The following is an 18,121-nucleotide window of genomic DNA, read 5'->3' as shown; positions in this document are numbered from 1 at the left end:
ACCAAAAAGCCAAGTTCCTTGGCCCTATGCTGGATGAGGCTCTCAGGAAATAAGGTCTATTTCTAAGAGACAAGAGGAGGAAGGCAGGAAACCTGGGTTCTTATTTTTTAAGTGGTGGTTTACCAGATCTGCTCCAACCCCTGCAGACACTGGTGGTAAGAGTCCAAGGAGGAATCCCTTTGAAAATCTGCACCAACTGTAAAAGTGGGAAAGAGGAGAACAGGAGAAGGAGGATGGCAGCAGGGGGTACTAGAGCAGAGGACATCACTTGTTCGCACAGTCACTGTTTTCTCATGTGACAAACAAGATCAGTGACTTTTTAACCCCTCTCTTCCCCGTTAAGCTGTGTTCAAGGAGAATCTCTCAAGGAAACAAATCTTTTGACAGACCCAGAGCTGCTCTGGTAGAAGTGACCAGGGACCCTGTCCCGTGAGCCTCCTCTCAGACACCCTCCCCACTCCACCCTCCGGGTAGCCTCTGAGGTCCCCTACACGGGAGGATGACAGAACCACCTGATCTCCAAGATATCACTCTGGTTCCAGAGAAGGTAAATCTAACCATCAAGCATCAGCCATCAACCAATGCCATCATTTGACATAATTAGTCCAGAAAATGTAGTCAATTCAGTCACCAGATTCTCCTTCTTGAGGAGGGGTTCACAAGCAGGTCGGTGTGGCACACAACAAACTCAGTCAATGAGAAGGTCCTAACTTTAACTTTTCATTTAATCCATCCTTCTTCTTCATCCAACACAGAGGTTCTAACCAAGCATTCGGCACCCTTTCTTCCTTCACGGTACCTGCGGAACCGGTCCCTTCCTTTCCTTCCTCCACAGCTCCAGCCACAGTCCAAGCATCTGGAGACGACCTGAGTCCCCCAGTTGCCTTCCTCGCGCTGTTCCAGCCCTCAGACCTCTTCAGTTAACCGCACGCCTTCTCCCTAACTCCTTGCTTTGATAATGACATCTGAAAACCCAACTGTGATCAGGGTTAAGTTCTCACCCCATGGTCTCCAAAGAGACATTTCTCTCATTAATTGACGAAAGCCCCAGTGATTCCTGGTTCCCTAATTCCTTTCACTGACAAGCATATTCACCTTCAGGCTCCCATCTCTTGTCCCCTACCCTGGACAGTGTTCCTGTCTGGGTCCCCGCTGATTCCACCACGCACCTCTGTGTTGAGGTCAAATCTTTGGACTAGTTCTCGAGTCTGCTCACCTCACATCCTCCTCAGCCCGAGTCCTGTCATGACCATGAAATACGGCTGCCGCCCTCCTTGCCCCACTCGCTCTGCCCCGGCGACCTGGGCCCCGTGCTGTCCTCAAACACAGCAGGCACGTTCCAGCTTCTGGGCCCTTGGACATGCTGGTTCCTCTCCCTGGAAGAGCTCCCCTCAGATATCTGCACAGGTAAGCCTTTCTTTTCATTCACGTTTCTGTTCAAATGACATCCTGTCAGAGAGGACTTACCTGACCACCTTATTTAAACCAGTGCTTCCATTTCTCTCTTCACCCTGCTTTATTATTTCTTTTCATAACCTCACCGCCTGAAATTCCAACATATATGCATTAGTTGATATGCTATTGTCTGGTTCTCCTCTCATGATTCTACAGCAACATGAGTTCTGAAGAGTAATTTTGTTTTTGACACAGTATTCTGGACATAGGGCACTTAGAAGGTGTTCAATTAGGAAGGAAGAAAGGGAAGAAGAAAAAATTTGACTTTGTTCTTAAAATCCTCATTTCATCAACTCTCCTTTTACATTTAATGTGAAATAATGCATATAGATATATATTTAAAAATTTTAATTGTGGTAAAAGAGACATAATATTATGTCTATTTTAACAATGTTCAACTATATAATTCAGCAGCATTAAGTACATCGATACTGTTGTGCAACCATCACCACCATCCACCTACAGAACTCTTCTCAATGTGCAAAACTAGCCCCCTGATTCACCTACCTCCAGCCCCTGGAAACCACCATTCTACACTCTGCTTCTATGAATTTGACTATTCTAAGTGTCTTGTATAAGTGAAATTATGCAGTATTTTTTTAATGACTGGTTTAATTCATTTGGTATAATGTCCTCAAGGTTTATCCATGTTGTAGCATGGTCAGAATTTCCTTCCTTTTTAAGGCTGAGTAATATTGCATTGTGCATATATAGCACATTTTGTTTATCTGTTCATCCATAGATGGATAATTGGGTTGCCTCCACTTTTTGGTTATTGTAGGAAATGTTGCTATGAACATGGATATACAAATACCTCTTTGAAACTCTGCTTTTAATTCTTTTGGATACATACCGAGAAGTAAAATTGATGGATCATCTCGTAAATCTATTATTCCTTTTTTGAGCAATTGTCATACTGTTTTCATAGTGGCTGCATCATTTTATTCCTACCAGCCAAGTGTTCCATTTCTTCACATTCTCATCAAGTCTTGTTATTTTCTGTTTCTTTTTTTTCCTTTTTGATAGTAGCCATTTTAAAGGGTTGGAGATATCTCACTGTAGTTTTGATTTGCATTTCCCTAATGACTGTTAATACTGAGCTTCTTTTATTATACTTGTTGGCCATCTGCACGTCTATTTAAGTCCTTTGCCCATTTATTAAATTGGGTTTTTGTTGTTGTTGTTGCTGTTATTTCTGAGTTGTAGTTCTTTATATATTCTGGATATTAATCCCTTATCAGATACGTGATTTGCAAATATTTTCTCTCATTCAACGGGCTGCTGAATAATACGTAGTTTTAATTCCTTGGATTGATGGGTGTCCTCTTAACCTGACCATAATTTATACCGGATGGTGCACTTCTAGAGAAGAGAGATGGGCCTGTTACTTCGATCCATGCAATTCTCAGCAAACAATGCTCCGTGCAGACTTGATGCCTGAAGTTTTTTAAAGATGATTAAGAAACAAGGTAGGATACTATTTGGTATCTTGGTACCACTTTTCTTTCAATAGTGGCCGATAAACGGAAGTACAAATGTTAATTAAAAGCACATAATGTTGCCTGATTATGAATAAAATGTCCCAGCTCACTAGAGCATAATTCCCACAGCGTTAGAGGGGAATTAACTAGCTTTATTAAAGATTTGGAGGACTAGTCACTTTTTCATCATCCTTTAATTAAAACCTCTACATCTTGCACTTGAAAGCCTTTGTTTTTTACCCATTATTTTCACTCTTTTATCCTGGCCTCAAAAAAAAGATGAAAAAAATTTTAAAGCACGTAAGTTTCTAAATGAGCTTTTCAAAAGCTCTGTAATAAAAGAAAGGCAGGGTTTTCTAAAATACTGAAAAAAAATAAGATTTTAATGTTCTTTGAACTAGGAGGCCACGGGAAAGCAAAGTAAAGCAGTGGTTAGCAGAACATTTTGAATGTAAAGTTCTTTTTGAGTCTCAAATAAATTATGTTCATATGCAGTTTCTCTCTCCCTCCCTGCTCACCCTAACTGAAAGGTGCTGCGGTGCAGGGGCACCAGTGCGAAGTCCTAGAGCAGAAAAGCATCCAGTTACAGCACAGCTTACTTTACTTTCTTCTTAACTTGGAAGTTATTTGCTCTCAAGTAAATGGCGGGGCGAGACCACCTCCCTCAACCTCAGGCCTCTTCCCCTCCCAAAGGCCCACCCCTGAGTGCCTCACACACCGTGCGTGACACAGAGCAGACATGCAATAAAAGTTTGTTAAATAAATTAATAATCTAAATAATATTAGTTAGGACCAGCGGGGTATTGTGTGCCAGGCCCTCTGCTGGGTGCTCCACAGCCGTGATGTCACAGCTCCCGGGAGAGGTGTGGTCACTTCACAACCATCACACTCTCCTACGCTCAATTCTCTATTTATCCCCATAAACCCCAGTTATGGAGTTTCTCTCCTCTAAAAATTCTACTGTATGCTACTTAAGGAAAGGAAAATCAGCTTGGTATTTTTTTTATATTGATTTCGAGACCCCCATTTCTCAACCCTTTTATACAAGTAGAGTTTATGACATAGCTAGTTTCAGTCCAGCTGGGAAGAAACCTAGAAACAATCTACCTTTCTGGTTTTATCCTCTGTCAGTGAATTTAGTCGGACGCATCTTGCAAAAAGAAAAAATAGATATATGTGATAAAGAATCTGAGTGTTTGAGATTTACAAATGTTAGCCACTATATATGAAAATAGATTTTAAAAAAGTTTCTTCTGTATAGCACAGGGAACTATATTCAATATCTTGTAATAACCTTTAATGAAAAAGAATATGAAAACGAATATATGTGTGTATATGCATGAATGGAACATTGTGCTGTATGCCAGAAACTGACACATTGTAACTGATGGTATTTCAATTAAAAAAAAAAAAAAGAATCTGAGTGATGGCAGTAAAGAGAGGCACCTAACTTTCTACATCAGAAATATGATCTGTATGATTAGAATATAAAGACACCTGAATTTCTCTTTTCGGTTTATGCTTTTGGAGGCTCATTAAGTCTATGTTTTTGCTTTCTTCTAAATATTGTTTTCCATATTTCAAACATCTAATTACGTAAACACAATGTAAAGTGAGATGATACACTATTTGGAAAACCATAAAATTATAGAGTAGATAAACTTCCATTATAATCCAATTTTCACTCTGTCGTAATTTTCCCAAAGGGCTTCCTTTGGGGTTGAAACTTCCCAAGCTTGATGTCGGCTCAAAACTGAATGTTTTGACTCATGTGAATTTGGAGAAGATTCAGCTCCACCTTCTCTCTGTTGATCGAGTTTGTTTCCTATAAAAGTAAATCAGGCTTAATCTCCTTTTTGTTGACATAGCCTCTGACAGAATTCAGGACCCTTTCTCCTTCTGAATTCTTGGGCACTTAATTACTTACGTCACCGTCACGTAAACAGCACAGAAGATTACTGAGATGATGCTCTTTGCCCAATCCCCTGGTTCCGTCCCTCGCATGATGTACCCCCAGTATATCTAGCACATACTGTTCTATACATAGGCCTGTTGTCTTACTGTAGACATGTAGAATTGTTAGATCCAATGGAATGTAGCTATTAAATAGTAAAATACGCTGCCACACTACCTTCCAAGATGACAGGACTAAATTATCATAATGTCACCTAAAGTGCATATGTGAGAGTACTTATTTCCCATATTCGCCAACACTGAATATTATCAATCTATTGGATAAAAATTTGTTCACTGTTATTTTAAAATAAAATTCTATCATTGTTACAAGTTTGAATATTTTGCTGTCCACTTTTAAAATGTTATCATTCGTTTCGCTTTTAATTTTGTTGTGGTAGATCTGTAAGTTATTTTTTATAGAAGGTTTTGCACCTTGAAAAATATCTTTATTACACCTTCATGTCTGTGATTTCTGGGCTTAATGTAATTTTCCATGACAATTTAAGAGCTTTATATGTCATTGTATTGAAGAATCCAGGGTGGTGAAAAGAAGTCTGCTCACATAATGTTCTCTTTCTTACATAACTTTCTTTTTCATCTGTGAGAACAGAACTTTTTCTTTCTCCTTTCCTAGAAGTTCTGAAATTTCATCAAGATGCACTTAGATGTACTTTGTTTTCCTTTCATTGTGCTAGAATTTGGCCAAACCATTTAATCTCAAGACACAAGTCTATTTTCAACTTAGAGAAATTATCTTCTGCTATTTCTCTGATAATTTCTTTGATTACTTTCTTATCTATTTTCTCTGCTCCCTTCTAGAACTCCCAGTCAATAACTGTTTGACCTCTCAGATTGATTTTCCATGACCCACATTTTGCTCATGTTTTCATTCTTCTGTCCCATTGCTTTGCACTTCGGTAGGAGTGCCTTAACTTCCCAAATTACTATTTTGGCACTCAGCATTTTCATCCTATTATTCACCCCCTCCACTGAATTTTTTTTTTTTTTAATTTGGGAACTTCCATGTTTGCCAGTATCTCTTTCTTGTTCTCTGACTCCCCCATTCTCCCTTCCTTATTTTTAAGTCTGAGCAATATCATGTTCTCTTATACTTGAAAAAGGTTTTAATGAGGGTAGCGTATGCACAACCTGACTCCTCCCAAACTATATATATATAAAAGTATAGTCAGTTTACAGTGTTGTTTCCATTTCTGGTGTACAGCATAATCCTTCAGTCATACATGAACGTAAGTTACTATAAGATATTGAATATAGTTTCCTGTGCTATACAGTATAAACTTGCTGTTTCTCTATTTTATATATATTAGTTAGTATCTTAATGTGGCACTTCAGGTTGCTTGATACAAAACTTGGTGGGGGGGGGGGAGAATTCTGTACCATTGTTGTGTGCTGACCTAAATAAAGAATTACAGTTCTACTAACAACAACAGCAGTTCATGTATGTTAAAATTTCCTGTTTGTCTTAAGTATTCTGTGCATGTTAGCTCATTCAGTCCTTGGAGGAATCCTGTTATCCCCATTTTACAGAAAAAGACATTGACGGAAAGTGGCTAGCTGGCTTCAACAACACCAATAACACTGCGAGTATCATTACTAGCAGTGCACAATACTACTGCTAGAAGGAGAGGAGCTGAGTTTGATCCCAGGCTGAGTATCTCCAGCGACCACTCAATTAAAAAAGCCAATATTCTAACAATCGTTTGTACAACTATGAAAACAACAAACAAACAAGTAATGCAGCTGTCACACTAAGCTGTCCAACCTGGAGTAGCTGAAGTTTAGGTGCCAAGAATGCCTCTGACTCAGGATCCCTCGGAATCAATTACTGAAGTGAGGACAACTCTCCTGTGTACGTTTTAATATTCACCTAATACTTCCTGTGGCATGTGAGCGAAGGCTACGTTGGAAGAGACAGGAAGTAACTAAACAAAGCATCCTATGTTCATAGCATTTCCAACAATACCTATCAGCTCCCATAAATCACCTGATTCAATGGAGGTAACAAGCTTGACGCAGATATTGTTAGGAACTGAAGTATATAATCAGAGTAGACAAGATGTTGCAGGGATTTACTTTGTGATAGACAGAAAGAGTAAAATTTCTCCCAAAGAATCAAAGCCGCACAAAGGAAAGGTGGTGCCATTCAATTATTTCTGACTTACCACTTCTGATAGGAAGCCACCCGGGACTGACCCTGCCGAGCCGACCTGTAAAACATAACCTCAGCTGGAGCTCTTCATACAAGTGAAGCTAAGAAATGAAAATTGCCTGGCTTAGAAAATGGCTATGGTGGAATGCCAACCAGCAGAAATCTCTCCTGTGCAGACATAAGGCATCATCAGAATTTGAAAAGAGTTATCTTTCCACATTAGCCCTAAGTGGTGTGCGGAATCAACCAGGTTGAGAATGATTAAAAGTTAAAAGGGGGTAGCTACAGCGACAATAACATTAAACAAAACTGCCTAAGCTATGGTACCCCTGGCTATTTTTAAATCTTTAAGAACAAACAGGAATTTGCTAAATCATTAAAATCAAATTAGCATAATTTAGGATCTAAAGTTATTAGAGTGTTAATGCAGTGATTACATTTCTTTAAACTCAGCTAATGAAAAGTCACTGTTACTTTCTGTTAGAAGAAATTGCGTTAACTAATATCACTGGGTACCATTTAGATTAGCCAGTTCATCTCCATAGGAGCCAAAATTTGTACCACTACTAAGAATGTTAATATTTGACATATAATTAGACTGAAAGGTCTTGGCCAAATACAATTACAAGTAGAAAAATGAATTTTCTACTATTGTATGGAAAACACTATTCAAAACATAAATACAAATGAATAAAACCTAAAATGAACAAGAAGTGAAAGCATGTAAGTTCGAGTGGTCAGTTGTGCTTAACAACACTGTCTTGTACACTTAAAAAATTGAGAGAGTAGATTTTATGTTACGTATTCTCACATCCGCAATAAAATTTTTTAAAAAGAGTGAAAACAGTCTTACGGGGGGGTAATGGGACTATAAGAAGAGGTTCTGTATTTTGCTAAAAATTTCAAAATATTTAATTTCTAGTCAGTTAAAGATTGAATCAACAACTGTTCTGTCACAAAACATTTTCTACAGGAAATTCTTACAAAATAAACAAAAAGAGGAGAATACAATGACCCCTAATTCTTCTATCCTGAGATATTATCATTGTTTAACAGTTTGATACACACTTTCCAGTTTTTCTCTTTACTATAAATATTTTTATTTAAAAACAGGATAAATTTTTGTGTTCCTTTATTGCTAAGTAATACGCTATGGACTTTCCCACATTTTAAAATGTTGTTCTATAACAGCAGTTCTCAAAGTATGCACAGCAGGCTCCTAAGTGTCCCTGACATCCTTTCTTTGGGTCTCAAAAGTCAAATCTATTTTCATAACAGTACTGAAATGTTATTTGCCTTTTTCACCGTGTTGACCTTTGCACTAATGGGGGACAAGCCACTGAGGGTCAAACTGCTGTAGCCTGAAATAGAATCAAGGTAGTTTTTGAGTTGAGGTCCAGTATCAAAGAAGCATATCCACAATTATTCAAAAAGGCTATTGAAATGCTCCTCCCATATATTTGTGGGACAGGATTTTCTTTATATTCTTCAACTGAAACGTATCATAACAGACTGAACAGTGAAAAAGGTAAGAGAATCCATATGTCTTCTTTTGAGCCAACAAGTAAGATATAAAAGGGATTTGCAAAAATCTAAAACAAGACTTACTGTTCTAGCATTTTTTGTTTTGAAAAACATATTTTCCAAAAAGTGTGTTATTTAGCAGGTAATATGTTTAATGTTCTTTTTAAATGTAAGAATACATATATTGATTTTTTCCTATTTAATTTCTAATATAGCAAATATTAATCAGATGAACAAAAGTTCTTTGGCGTCGTCAGTAATTTTTAAGGGTGTAAAGTTCTGAGGCCAAAAAGTTTGGGGAAGGACTTTTATCAAAAGCATAGTGGTCTTTTTAATGGGCATGCTTTAATTTATTCAACACGAGCATACACAGTTCTTGAAAGCAAGGATTACAGTGTAAATCCTGAAGAGCCCAGTCGGAAGATTTGCTTCCAGGGAGTAAGCACCTGATCCTGGGGAGGGATTGTGGACAGCTCCTGGAAAGTAAGTCCCTCTCCCACAAGGGGGGCAGACTGAAGGCAAGGACCAAAGGCTAGACTTCCCCCAGCTCTTTATACACAACCACATTCCTTCTCCTGCTTAGCTTTTCTCCCTTCTCAATATTTTGTCCAATTTTTCTAGGATTTCCACAAAAGTAACGTCCAAAGAAGTTGTCATACAAATGTATTTCAGCAAGCCAAGTGATAGTTCCCTTGAACTCACATTACATTTCTGGTATCTTTTTTCTATTTCTCACTGATAATCAATCAGGCTGAGTCCTGAGCACTTACTTCTGTCACTGACTCCCTTCCCATCCTCATGGCCTCTGAGTCAAATACTGGGGACCTGAATGGCCCTTAATAATTAGAAGTATTATTTAAATCATGCTTTTGGGTGTTTTTTTTTTTTTTTTTTTGGTGGGGGCAAGGTGAAGAATATACATACAGTACTCTGAACTCATGGCCCAGTTTATCTATTTTGCAAATCTGGATTTTCTTAAATCAAGATTATCCACACTTACTGATTTTTTAAATTAATCAGAATAAAAAACATCTGCCCCGAGTCCTAAAGCATAAAAATTCCATAAAATGCATTCTCTCCTGCTTTAATATTACTTTCAATGAATTAAATACATACAGAGTTAGCCTCATTAATCTCAAATGGTCTCCAGAGGACTTACTAAGTAACTTTAAACCTGACTACACTCCCTAAAAGGGGCTCTGCAGTACTCAGGAATTCCCATTGTTACAGGCGCACTGGAGTCCCCATTTAAAGCAGTCTGGGTATCCACACTAGAATGCTCACAAGAGCAGAACTGCAGGACAGGATGGCCACGTGAGGTCCCAAACCTGTGATCGCCGGAGCGGCAGACCCCGATGTTAGTGCAGAATGAGTCTGGGAATCTTCAGCAATGAATTTCAAATGCAAAAGTTGAATCTTCTCTCCAAAGATGTACTCTGGCTCTTCCTATTTTTATTTTATTTTTTTAATAAAATGATACATTTTTATTTTCAAAATCGGGGATTTACTCTCTAGGTTACCAACGTCAAAGAATAGTAGCTAATTGAAAGGTCTGAGAAATTCGCAAGCCTCCCTTTGTAGTAAACAACTTGGTTTGCAGCATTACCTTTAACAACGTAACATATGCAGAGCCTTGATGAGCACCTCAGTAACTTCAATCTGACGTGGACTCAAGTGTTTGGATACTTCTAGTTTTTAGCAACAAAAAAAGTGCCAGGTGGAACGTCTGCTACGTTTCCAAATGGACTTACCTGTTCATTTCTCACTCAGGATTTTAAAAATGTTTGGCTCTTCCTATTTTAAATCAAACCACACCCTTCTGTCCAATACAGCCTTCCCATTTTATGAGTCAATCACAGACTCAGGGTCCTCAATAAACAGAGATTCTCAAGAAACCTAAGAGAGTGGGGTATGAAACAATCCACTTGGGTCCTCTTCCCAATCTCCTCTGGGCCTGGGATACTTGCATTGGACCTGGTCTCGTGTTCTTAAGAGTAGGGCCACTGTTGCTGCAACCAGTGAATTAAATTCTTCCTACCACTGCAATACCTTTTACTCATGGTCCTACTCCTAAATGTCTACCCTTCTCCTCTCCTGGGATAAGAAAGTGACTTTTCTGGACAGGTTTTTGTCATTTTCTAGGGATAACATTTTGATTCCTTCTCTTCCATAACTGAAGGAGAAAACATGGAAAAATACCAAAAAACTAAACGCTATGTCCTACCTCATCCCTAACCCTAACTCCTAGAGGGTGAAGACAGTAACGTCATCATGGAGGAAGGCAAATGCACTTGAGCTTGATCTTCTAGGGGCCGTTGACAGTGGCGCTGTTGGTCTCTGGAAGTTAAAGTGTCCCAGGTGCCCCCAGTAGGAATCTGTGCTCAAGAAGCAGATGCCTCAGGTGCCCTTCTCGCTCCAGTGCTTCTCAACAGGCAACAATATGCCCTCGAGAGACATTCTGGGTTGTCACAACTAGGGGAGTGGGAGTGGGGATGGGGGGATGCTGTGCTACCAGCATTCAGCAGGCAGAAGGCAGGAATGCTGCTAAATACCCCAGCACACACAGGACAGCTCCCACAACAACGTATTCCCTGGTGCAAGATGTCAATAGGTTAAGAAATCCTGCCCCAGTCTAACACAAAACATCCAGCTTCTAGGTCCGTGGATATGAATGGAAACGCCGCTTGCCACATTCAATACTTCATTCAACTCACTGCATTTTTGTACTGTTTCCATGAGCAGAGAGATCTGACCCCCGGCTCTGACACTAGTTGTGGGACCTTGGGGAAGGGGCTGAAAATCGGTGTTTCATCAGTGAAGCAAGCAAGCAAGCAAGCAAGCAAGCCTGCCTGCCTGCCTGCCTGCCTGCCTGCCTGCCTGCCTGCCTTCAAGATGACTGCCATGAAGATTACATTAGAAAATATATACATAGAGCTGATTGAAGAATTCAGCAAGGTAGCAGGTTACAAAATTAACGTTCAAAAATCAGTTGCATTTCTTTACACTGACGATAAATCAACAGAAGAAGAAAGTAAAGAAACAATCCCCTTTAAAATAGCATCCAAAGTAATAAAATATCTGGGAATAAATCTAACCAAGGAGGTGAAAGAATTATACACAGAAAACTATAAACCATTGATGAAGGAAATTAAAGAAGACTTTAAAAAATGGAAAGATATTCCATGCTCTTGGATTGGAAGAATCAATATTGTTAAAATGGTCACACTGCCCAAGGCAATCTACAGATTTAATGCAATCCCTATCCAATTACCCAGGACATATTTCACAGAACTAGAAAAAATCATAATAAAATTCATATGGAACCATCAAAGACCTAGAATTGCCAAAGCATTACTGAAGAGAAAGAAAGAGGCTGGAGGAATAACTCTCCCAGACTTCAGACAATACTATAGAGCTACAGTCATCAAGACAGCATGGTATTGGTACAAAAACAGACATATAGACCAATGGAACAGAATAGAGAGCCCAGAAATGAACCCACAAACTTTTGGTCAACTCATCTTTGACAAAGGAGGCAAGAATATACATTGGAATAAAGACAATCTCTTCAGCAAATGGTGTTGGGAAAACTGGACAGCAGCATGTAAAACAATGAAGCTAGAACACTCCCTTACACCATATACAAAAATCAACTCAAAATGGATCAAAGACTTAAACATAAGACAAGATACAATAAACCTCCTAGAGGAAAACATAGGCAAAACATTATCTGACATACATGTCAAAAATTTTCTCCTAGAAGAAATAAAAGCAAGAATAAACAAATGGGACCTAATGAAACTTACAAGCTTCTGCACAGCAAAGGAAACCAGAAATAAAACAAGAAGAAAACCTACGGAATGGGAGAAAATTTTTGCAAGTGAAACCGACAAAGGCTTGATCTCCAGAATATATAAGCAGCTCATACAACTCAATAAGAAAAAATTAACAACCCAATCCAAAAATGGGCAGAAGACCTAAACAAGCAATTCTCCAAGGAAGACATACAAATGATCAAAAAGCACATGAAAAAATGCTCAATATCACTAATTATCAGAGAAATGCAAATCAAAACTACAATGACGTATCACCTCACACCAGTCAGAATGGCCGTCATTCAAAAATCCACAAATGACAAATGCTGGAGAGGCTGTGGAGAAAGGGGAACCCTCCTACACTGCTGGTGGGAATGCAGTTTGGTGCAGCCACTATGGAAAACAGTGTGGAGATTCCTCAAAAGACTAGGAATAGACTTACCATATGACCCAGGAATCCCACTCCTGGGCTTGTATCCAGAAGGAAATCTACTTCAGGATGACACCTGCACCCCAATGTTCATAGCAGCACTATTTACAATAGCCAAAGCATGGAAACAGCCTAAATGTCCATCAACAGGTGACTGGATAAAGAAGAGGTGGTATATTTATACAATGGAATACTACTCAGCCATAAAAACCGACAACATAATGCCATTTGCAGCAACATGGATGCTCCTGGAGAATGTCATTCTAAGTGAAGTAAGCCAGAAAGAGAAAGAAAAATACCATATGAGATCGCTCATATGTGGAATCTAAAAAACAAAAACAAAAACAAACAAACAAACAAAAACAAAGCGTAAATAAAGGACAGAAATAGACTCACAGACAGAGAATACAGACTTATGGTTACCAGGGGGGTGGAGGGTGGGAAGGGATAGACTGGGATTTCAAAATTGTAGAATAGACTACACTGTATAGCACAGGGAAATATACACAAAATGTTATGATAACTCACAGAGAAAAAAATGTGACAATGAGTGTGTATATGTCCATGAATAACTGAAAAATTGTGCTGAACACTGGAATTTGACACAACATTGTAAAATGATTATAAATCAATAAAAAATGTTAAAAAAAAAAAAGAAAATATATACAAAAAAAAGCTCAGTGGATAAGTTAGCTGCTGTTGCTGGCGCCATCATCATCACCAGTATCATGATCACTGTCAAACACTTAACAACTACCAGGTGCCTGGCACTGTGTTTGGACCTGAAAATACACTAATGAGGAAAGACTTGGAGCTCATCAGAAGGGAGCTCACAGACACACCCAGCTGGGCAGAAATGCAATCAGAAATCATATCCCAAAGTTCTGAAATCCTAAAGAATTGTCCCAAAGTGAGAAGCACGCTCGTGTGCTCCTTGACCACCCAGTGAGGCACATCTCTCCCTCCTTCTCTAGCATCACAGGATGCTATGTTGGTCCCAACAGGGTCTCCTCCCGCTCCCCTGCTACCTCTCCCTCCCTTCATAACCCTGGGTTCTCTGGTTCCCTGGAACTTCAGGCATTTTAAGGTGAACAGGTACTCTCACAACAAAGAGAAAAGAGCATGCAAGCGGGTTGACTTCCCGTGGGCCTCAGAAAGGGGCCGGGCTGACAATGCCACCACGTTCAAAATTCAGGGGTCGAAATGTCAGCCCAGGAGGAGTATGTGGTCAGGACGTACCGTCAGTCCATCTGCTCCCTCTTGGCATGTCAGTTAGAAACTCTTATTAATTTAGCAGAAATAAGCATCTTTCAGGGAAAAAAATCCCCCCAGTTAAAGAACCCCTCATAATTTATTTTCTTTATTATATCAAGTGACTTTTACTTTTCCCTCTTATACCACATGGTACAGTTCTGCTCTTTGCTCTGTGCAAGAAGGTTACAATTTGCACATACACATTATAATTTGTACCTGTGCGAATGACTGCGGTGTCACATTCACTAGAATAATGACCTGTAGCATAAATAAATCGGGGTTGGCAGGAAGGTATATGCCCTAAGAGAATATCCTTTAAGCTCTGCGGTTCAAAAATGAAGTTCTGTCTTGCATCCATCTACACACTCAGCAGCAGGGAAAATTACTTGAAAGGTAAAAGCTCCATTTAGATGTTGCATATTTTTTTGTGGATTTGGATTAAACCCAAATGGTTATTTTTAGGTTAATGTAGAAACGCTGTGGGAAAATGAATCATGCTTTAATTGCCATAATGCTATATCATTTACTTCCACTAGAAATGATGGGTGGATCTGGTTTGGGGGTAAGTCCTAAACAAGCCAATTAGCGCACGGATTAACCTCTGTAATCACTCTCTAGCCAATTGCTTTCCATAATTTTTCCATAAAATTTGTTTGCGCTCATGTTTCGTAATGAAGCAGGTAACTAGCCTGTGTTTCAGGAATTTGGTCCTGTAGCATAGAAAAGTTTACAGTATTTGCTTTGGAGAAACTTACTGCCGATTTACGTGCATATAACACAAAAATCCCCTATTTTGCTGAAAGGCTTCAAGCCATAAGAGGCTACAAGATAATTAATTTGTGGACTGTCAAAAAACAGATAGTTTCACTTAAAAAAAAAAAAAAAAAACAAAAAACCTCCATGAGTTCTCAACTCTACAAACCCTTTTTCAAGAAAAAAACACATCCTGACCAGACAGATAAAGGAGGCAGAGACATGTCTGCGTGACAGATTTCTTCCTTCAAAGTCTATCATCACCTTCCATAATACTTCTCTATTATTCTGGTCGCTCAATCTTTTACGTTCGGGAAGGAATATTTTTAAGATCTAACTGTGAAAAGTGCTAAGCTGCTCCCCCTTTTGTTGGGGCAGTCCTAGGAAGATACTTATGTCCCAAATCTGAGCTGAAGCCTGTGTGCCCCGGGGCCAGGCGTACCTGATGTGTGGACGACTGAGAGGTGGATTCTCTTTGGACCAATCCATGTCGACACAGGAGGAGCCGAGAACCCTCCTAGGCTAGGAATGGAAGGAAAAGGAGTGACAAGGAAATGATTTTCTTCTAAGATAAATAAAAAGAAGCAATCTGAGAGCAACAAAATGTCTACCTGCTGAATATGGAGGGTCTCCATTCCAGCAGGCACGCAGGAGTCCTGGGTAGAGAAATTACAAGAAATGTCGTGCCAGCAAATAAGAGCAGTTTATCTGAAATCTCAGTGGGGCACTAGAAGTTTGAGACATTAGAAGCATTTGTCCAGCAGCATTTATCAGTTTATGGGAGATGACACTCACTCCTGGGCCACACTTCAGTGCCATAGATGTGAGGTTGTCACCCTCGAGGGGGCATCGGTAGAAATCTCAAGAACTCCCAGTTACCGATGACTTAGGGGCCACGTGTGGAGTCACAGCTGCTGGAAACCCTGCCCAGAGTGGAAGGGGAATAAACTTGCTGGTGATCAGCAGTAATCAACAGGATGCATGCGAGACATTCACTGGAGACTCCCGAGTTACTTGGGAGGAATCTGAAAGAGCTGGCTGGAGCCAAAGAAATGCTGTTGTGTAACTAATACTGTGATTTGTTTCTACTCCCAGGACGGAGTGCCCTGGGAAATACAGGAAATGTGCAGCAGTAATAATGATGACTGCGATAATGGCTACTTTATTTTTTGTGTCGTTCTTGGCATTGTTTCTGTGAATTCAGACAACTGTATCAAAATATTTCACTGGAAATTAATAAGCTCTCAAGTTGAATTATAAAACACCCTGTGATGTGAGACACAGTAGCCAAAAGTATTGAACCAGGTGGAAGAAACTGCTGAAAATCGATGTTTCTTCTATCTTCTCATGATGATATACCACACACATAAAAATTTTCCTGGCTTATTACTGATTGGAACCGAGGAGTGGAAGAATGGTCTCATTTACCTTGAGTCACAGGGTTCTTTGGGGGCATCTCTGGCACCTGCCAAGTAAGTCTCTCACCCTGTGGGCAGGGTCCTTCCGGCCACAGTTAACACCCACCAGGCAGAGTCCTCACAGACTCCAGGAAACAGAATTCATTCTACAGGGTGGTACTTAGCCTGTCTCCAAACAGATAATAGTCCTGCCTCTCAGTGACCCTGCATTTCCCGGGCTCTGGACAAAGCCCCTCTGGACATACGACAGCTACCCATCCTCTCTGCACTAGCTGATTTCTCTCAGCTCATCCTAGGTCTGGCCCTTGACCTGGGTTCCAGACCTGGCCCTCCTTTCCAATTCTGCATGCCTGTCAATTCAGGTATTCTCTCGGGCAATATCTGACTTAAAACCAAAACAATATTTAATCCAATCCTACCAACTTTACAGGCATTCTATATAGCATCAAAAATAAACCAAGTATTTCATTTTTCTTTTATTTCATCAATTTTTGAAGAAATTATAGAGAAGATGGGGGATTAAATGTTGAATGGCACAGGACAGGTCTGAATGGGGCCAGAATGACCTCTGACAGGACACAGGCTTATAGATTTGGGGGTGCACACATGTAAACTGCACTGTACTTTTTTGGGATGGGTACCATTTTCAGATTAAGAAAACTACCTTTTCCTTCCTGGTATACTAAGAATTAATATCATGAACTAACGTTGGATTTCAATCAATACTTCGTTGGCATATAATGAGATAATCACACGATTTTTCTCCTTTACAAAATTAGTGTGGAATATTACATTGAACCAATCTTGTGCTGCTGATTTAAAGTCAATTTGTTCATGTGTTAACTTTTTTATATGTTAATTAACTTGATAATATTTTCTTCATAAATTTTGTACTTATTAAAATTGTTGAGAGTATCCTCATATTATATTTTCAATGTCTGCAAGGCACCACAATGATACCCTCTTTTTTCATTCCCAGTATCTGACTATTTTATTCTCTTTTTCCTTGTTTGAGCTTGTCAGTTTTAATACTTTTCAGAGAATAAATTTTGGCTTTGATGATGGCCTCTGCTATATATTTGCTTTTAAATATTCATTTTTTTCTGCTCTTCTGCTTTTTTTTTTTTTTTTTCTTCCTTCTACTTCTCTTCAGTTTATTATTTCCTTTCTTTGTGAGATGGCTACTCGGTTCATTAATTTTCAGTCTTTATTCTAACATACACAATTAAGGCTATAAATTTCCCTCAAAGATGGCTTTAGCTGCATTTTATACATGAAATTTTGATATGTCAAAATTTCCTTATTCAGGTAAAATATTTTCTAATTGTCATTGTTATTTCTTCTTTGACCCATTTCATTATTTACATAGAAGAATAATTTTTAATTTTTAAATATGCAACTATTCAAGGTTTTACTATTGTTTTCAAGATTATTGTTGCTGATGCAACTTAAGTGAATAGTAAACAACTTTTAATCCTTTGTAAGATTTTAATCCTTTCAAATATTTTGAGACTTGATTTTTGATCTGGTCAAGCTCATATTATTAAGTGGCAAAAATCTGAGGATTATTATAACTTCCAGATGAATTACCATTTACCATTGTAAAAGATCCTCTTTATATCTGGTAATGTTTCTTGCTTTAAGGTCATCTTAGTATTAATATAGCTACAAAGGGCCTTTTCTGTGGCAAGGGGGTGGGGGGCGGACATTGGTGTTTACATTTTACATTTTTTCCCATCTTTTCACTTCCAACCTTTTTACAACCTTATATTTCAGATGTTACCTATTGAAGCAGCATTAAGTTGGGCCTTACCCAATCTGACAACCTTTGTTCTTTAATTAGAGCATTATGTCTATTTAAAATT

At 39.0% G+C, this 18,121-nt stretch overlaps 1 protein-coding gene across 7 annotated transcripts in view; it reads right to left on the bottom strand.

Annotated features, from left to right (window-relative positions):
* ENOX1 (ecto-NOX disulfide-thiol exchanger 1) overlaps positions 1-18,121 on the bottom strand; it is a 512,379-nt gene that overhangs the window by 290,210 nt on the left and 204,048 nt on the right. For 2 of the 7 annotated variants that reach the window (XM_074378219.1, XM_074378217.1), the window contains one exon: positions 7,076-7,120. The exons of the other annotated variants lie outside the window; for them this stretch is intronic. The gene's annotated coding sequence lies outside the window, so the exon portion shown is untranslated. The remainder of the gene's footprint in view (positions 1-7,075; positions 7,121-18,121) is intronic. 7 annotated transcript variants of the gene reach the window in all.

Source organism: Camelus bactrianus, chromosome 14 (genome assembly GCF_048773025.1).
Source record: "Camelus bactrianus isolate YW-2024 breed Bactrian camel chromosome 14, ASM4877302v1, whole genome shotgun sequence".
In the NCBI taxonomy this organism is placed as follows: domain Eukaryota; kingdom Metazoa; phylum Chordata; class Mammalia; order Artiodactyla; family Camelidae; genus Camelus; species Camelus bactrianus.
Note: the sequence above shows the minus strand (reverse complement) of the source record. Positions and strands in the feature narration are given on the sequence as shown.